Here is a 6,359-nt window from a genome sequence, read left to right as displayed (position 1 = left end):
TATGTATGTATGTATGTATGTATTTATGAGAGAGAAAGAGAGAGGATGAGCAGGGGGAGGGGTGGGGGAGAGAGAGAGAAAGAGAATCTCAAACAGACTCCACACTGAGTGCAGACTCCTATGTGGGGCTCGATCCCACGACCCTGAGATCATGACCTGAGCCAAAATCAAGAGTCGGATACTCAACCCACTGAGTCACCTGGGTGCTCCTAAACCACATTTTAATATTGACTCTCACCTTGCTACTCTATTCAATGTCAAAGAAAGCTCAAAGCTCTTCCTTAAATGGTAGAAAACTCTACTAAAATTAAGTTTTATCCAAATCTGTGGCGAGTTTCAGTGAATCTTAACAATTGTCAGGGGTTTGACCTATTCAGTAGAAACTTTAGAGAAGTTGTGTCTTATGGGATTATAAAGAAATGAGATCTGACTTTCTGATAAGCATTGAGAATGTCTCATTTATAATAGCAAATATTTATTTGGTGTTGTCCTCTGGAATGTATTTATTTTATTTTTTTAAAGATTTATTTATTTATTTGAAAGAGAGAGAGCACGAGAAGGAGAGACAGAAGGAGAGAGAGAGGAAAAGAGAATCTGAAGCAGACTTGGTGCTCAGCAAGGAGCCTGAATAGAGGCTCCATCCCATGACCCTGAGATCAGGGCCTGAGAAGAACCAAGAGTCTGATACTTAACCAGCTGCACCAGCCAGGCACTCCCCATCCTCTGGAATTTATAAAACACTCCCTAACTATTAACCCATTGTAACCTCAAAGTGTTCCCTTATATTTAATAGCAGGGACATTATTATTTTTAATTGTCATAGCTAAAGATTGAGGATCAATGAGATTAAATGCCTTTCCCTGAGCAACAGACATAGTCAATAAAGCACAGAATGAGGAACTAGAACCGAGGTCCTCTAATTCCTAAGCTGGTGCTCTTTCCAAGAAGCTATTCCTTCTAATTAGCAGACCCCCTTTCCTTTGGGATGCTGTGCATTTATTTGAATATCGGTATAATTGCTCAAAATATTTTTTAGAAAATTTGTTTTTAGGTGTGTTTTCTCAATCACACTAGAAACCTGCTTTCAACATTATCCACCATGTCTTACCATTTAGAGCTCCACTGTCTTCCTCTCCTACCCTGAGGGGTCAGCGCTGCTGCTTTCTGGTGCAGATGTTTGGGAAGGCTCTGTGCCTGCATGAAGTGAAGCAGACAGCCAAACTATGACTATGGGGAAGGGAACTCTTGCAAAGTCTGTTAGGCTGCCACCAGAATCTCTTGGGTACACTTGACTGTCATTGTCCTCTTCTCTCTGCTAATGGCCGATCACATAGGGATAGCGAGCTAGTTTTATTATGAAGAATTGCTGCACATCAAATTGCCAGAAGTCAAGCATTACCTATTCCTTCCTTATGAAAGCAGGGCCATGCACCACAAATATTTCCATTAAAATGATTATAATTTTATTTCCACATTTTGGCTTTATAAAAGTATGTTTTATGTCTTTGAAAATTTTATGTAAAATCTCTCCTTCCTTTTTAATACCAATAAAGAATTTCCAGGTCAACCTAAAATGGCAGACAATGAAGAGATGTCATTTATATTAATGATAAACAGAAATAGAAGGAGAAGAATGTTTATGACAAACTTGAGTGAATCACCAAGTAAGATAGTATAATTTTTTTTCTGAATATCTCCATAAACAATATATTATCTTTTCTAAAGGGAAATGAGGTTACTAGACTTTGTGACTCTTTACAAAGTCGTTCGTGTTTTTTGAGTAATTCTTTTCTCGTTGACATGATGGGCTCGCCCTCTCCAGCCATCCACATTCTCCTTGACCAAGGTTATGCACATTCAAAATGTCTGACTTAAGAAGAGTATATTAGGATGCTCACTAGAGATTAAAAGTGGCATTTTTTTGTGTGTGTGTAATGACCATTAAAGGTCTGTATTTAGATCCTTCCAAAGAAGGTAAGGGTGAGTGAGGGTGTTTGTGTGAACATATATAGGGAGACCACCCTCTCAAAGGTGCTGAAGTCATCTCCTTTCCTAAATGTGTGTGTGTGTGTGTGTGTGTGTGTTGGAAGGAATGAAGGAACTGGATATACTGGGACCTATTTTTGCAAAGTGTAAAGGAGGCTGGATAATATTCAAGAGGGAAAAATGGTGATTGTGGTGGTGGGGGTAGTTGGGGCAAAAGGGAAACGATGAGTACAGAAGGTGATTAAAACCTGAAATTCTCCTGGCCATGATCTGATGATGAACTCGGAAGAAGCTCTTCAAGTAGACAAGGGGAAGCCTGTCCCTGATGGGTTTTATGCAGAGCCTGGAGCAGTGGCTCTTTGGTGTTTCATGACATAAGCCAGGCAGAACAGCTACTACCCTGCTGAGGGCATCCTCTCTCATGGTCCCAGCAGGGGAGGGTGCCAATGACTCAGGTACTAGGGCTCCAACCCTGGCACGTGGGTGATCCTGAAAGATCCAAATGATTTGAATACAATGCTTCCTGGAGATAAAGGGATGAAAGGGTTACTCTGAATTCCTTGTCTGCCCCCCCCCATTACTCCCACACTAATCTATGACTTTTATTATCTGCCTAAAAATAATTTTTTAACCACCTCATAGGAATTCCTAAATGTGTTGGCTCCACAAGTCCCTGAAGGCTCCTGTTATCCTCTAGGGTACCGAAGAAAATTTCAGTTTGTCTTATAGATTCCCTCACTTCTGAAATCGTCTGGAATTATTTCTAGCTCCTCTTTTACTATAGGTTCACAAACCCTTATCTAAAATTCTTGGGGTCAAATGTGTTTCTGAGTTCAGATCTACTAAGATTTTAGATTAGTGATAATGTAAATTACATACCATCCCTAGTAGTACACCTAGTAACACAAGAAATTAATATTCCCATATTGAATGCACGAACATTCGTGCTACAGAGATAAAGATCACAAAGAGTCTCATGACAGTTTGCATCAGCTTTCACTGCTACTGAATCTGTACCAAATTTATGAAAGAAAAATACCAGTTTTGAGAGCTTTTAGGATTTCAAAACTGTGGACAAGGGTTGTGAACTTAATACTACTGTTGTTAAACATCATGAAGGCCAGGAGAGGTGACAGGTACATCTGAAAGTCTCAAAGATTGTCATTTCCTTGTGTTGTAGTCTGAACAATGGCCCCCAAAGATAGCAGACCCTCATCCCTAGATTGGGTGAATATTGTCTTATATGGCAAAAGAAGTGATGAAATTTAGGATCTTGAAATGGGGAAGTTATCCTGGATTATCCTGGTGGTCCCTAAATGCAATCACAGGTATCTTTGTAAGATGGAAGCAGAGGGAGCTGTCACATGCACAGAAGAGAAGATGGCAACATGAAGGCAGAGAAGAGAGAGACGTGAAGATGCTGGCCTTGCAGATGGAAGTTGTGCAGCCCCAATCCGAGGTGTGCCAGCGACCACAGGAAGCTGGAAGAGGCAAGGAACGGATTCTCCTCCAGGGTCTTAGGAGACAGCAAAGCTCTGTGGACACCTTGGTTTCATCCCATTGAGATTGATTTTGGACTTCTGGCGTCCAGAACAGTGAGAGAATTGATTCTGCTGTTTTAAGTCACCAAGCTTGTGGTATTTTGTTACAGCAGTCACCCCAATGGGGGCGTCTTCACACCCCATTCAAGTCCTTTAAATGGTAGTCACTCTTTTTTACATCATCTGTCTTTTCCCACTGACTTTTTGGGTGTTACTTAATTCACCTGAATCTCAGTTTCTTTGTTTGTAAAATGAGGATATCATAGGGTTGTTGTAAGAATTAACTTTAAAACATATACATATAAACTGCTTAGCATATCACTGGCATCAAGTTAGTGCTTAATAAATGTTGGTTGGTTGATGACATTACTATGTTCTGAGAATCCCTTTATACCTTTCCAGGACATGTGAATTTACATTTAGGTTTGAGTCCATCTGTATTACAGAGAGAATTGATCAATCAAATCTCAATTTTTCCTCATCTAAAAGATTTTGCCAGCCCATTTATATTCACCAATGTCACAATGATGATGCATTTGATGTCTAAGAGTGTTAGAGGTCTAAAGACATACCAATCAGTCCTGTAAGGCTGAGGTTCTATTTTTATCCCAAACATTTTTACTTTCCCAAAGGCTGAAGTCTTTGAACCTGGTGTCTTCAATCAAATCAGTGCTAATTTGTCCAACAAATGTTTAGAAATGTGCCCATTTGCAGATGGGCTTGCCTGTTGGTATTAGGCAAAGTGTCTTTTTCCAAAAGTGGAAAAGCATATAAAAATATGAAAAAAATAATCCGAGGGGCTAGTACACTTTGAAAGGGAATAATTCATAATTGTAAAATCACCCAAAGTCATAAAACAAAAAAATAAATAGGACAACAAATTTATTAAAACCCATCAACCAGGAGATAAGTGTGGAGAATGGAAACTGATGGATGGCAAAAACAGGAAATAATTTATTTGAGTATCTTCTATGACTAGGCATGGTGCTAGGCATAGTCATATACTGATAGGTATTTGTTCTACTTAGCACCAGTCAGAACAAATATTTTTTATAGTTTAAAATGTTCTGCTATAGCAGTCCTCATTTGAACAGGACTGGTTTTACTATTTACAGATACATAACCTTATCTCTTCAGAGGTAACTTTTTTGAGCATAATGTACATTTAGAATACATTATTCTTGTAGGCAATGTAATTTTGTGGCTTCTAACCAATGTCTTGAAGGTTTCAGGTAACTGAGAAGTATCCACAGCCCCACTAAAAGGCCACTCTGACACTAAGGCTCAAAATGTGAGAGGTGCCAACGCCACACTCTCATTCTACAGAGGGGGAAACCAAGGCACAGTGTCCCACCCACCTGGGATTGTACAGTTGTTAATGAGCAAAGCGAAGCCCGAAGTGCTTGCCTTTCCATCCAGAGCTCTTTCTATCCCACATAAAGGCACTACTGGCTGATTGGTGGTTAGGTTCTTTCTCAACTTCCTATTGAAATACCTTGAAAAGGCTGCAACAGCTGGGAAGAAGAGGTTGTCCAGAATTGGCCTGGGAGTTTGGAGATCCAAATTTAGAACTCAGCTCAACTATGGGTGAGGTATGATCATAGGAAGATCATTTATCCTCATTTTGTTTAAGGTTTCCCCATCCAGGAAATGGTTCTCCCTCTTCTCTTTCACAGCACTTATCAATATTGTCATTGTATAAGTCTGATTTCTGCTCTAGGGTGTGGTAAAGGCACAGATAGACTCGAGCTATACTGCCTGGGTTCAAGTCCTGGCTCCAACATGTACTTACTGTGTGGGCAAATTGCTTCATCTCTCTGTGCCTCAGTTTCCTCATCTGTAAAATGAGGCTAATGATAGAAGCTATCTCAGATCTGGATAAATGAGTTAATATGTGTAGAACATTTAGAACAGTACCTGGCCTGCATTAAGCACTATCTGCATACTTATTCTCTGATTTTTCTGTCTCCTTCACCACTCTATTCCAAGTCCCAATTGTATGCCTGATTGGATGCCTGCCTTTCTTTCCAGTTTTATCTCCTGTGACTCTCCCACTGGCACTAAACTACTTGCATTTCTGACCAAGTTTCCTGAAGTTTCCATGACCTTGTTCAGAATTCTCCCACTTGAAATATCCTTTCCTTCACAGTTTCCAAGCAAAAATGTGATAAGAAAAAGACCAAACATGAAAAAGGGACTGAGAAAAGGAAAGATTCTCTTAGTTTTCTTTAATGAAGTAACTGAATGCAAAAGATTATGTATAGGCTGCACAATGTAAACAGTAAGACCCCCGTTCATTAGTTTTTATGACTACATGAGGGTGGATACTTAGTTCAGTCAAGCCTACCAGATTTGGCCAGTGGGAGCCCCTTCAAGCTGGCTTCTGTGTCCTTTTGATATGTCCTCATCATTTCTTGAGCATAAAGAAGCATTTTATCGTCTTCATTTTTGAAGAATATTTTGACTGGCTATAAAATTATAGATTGGTAGTAACTTTCTTTTGTTGTTTTAAATGTCTTTTATTATTCTCTGACAACCATTGTTTTTTGTTGTTAAATCAATCCCAAGAATTAGTATTCCTCCCTTGAGGGCAATGTCTCTTTTTTAAAAGATTTTATTTATTTAGTATTTATTTTAGAGAGAGATAGAGAGGGAACATGAGGTGGGGAAGGGGAAAGGGCAGAGGGAGAGGGGGAGAGAGAATCTCAAGCAGACTCCTTGCTGAGCATGGAGCCTGATGAAGGGCTTGATCTCACGACCCTGAGATCATGACCTGAGCCAAAATCGAGAGTTAGATGCTTAAACGACTGAGCCACCCAGGTGCCCTGGCAA

This window comes from Mirounga angustirostris, unplaced genomic scaffold, assembly GCF_029215605.1.
Source record: "Mirounga angustirostris isolate CCGP_5_RB_7025 unplaced genomic scaffold, mMirAng1.0.hap1 SCAF_4, whole genome shotgun sequence".
Lineage (NCBI taxonomy): Eukaryota > Metazoa > Chordata > Mammalia > Carnivora > Phocidae > Mirounga > Mirounga angustirostris.
Note: the sequence above shows the minus strand (reverse complement) of the source record.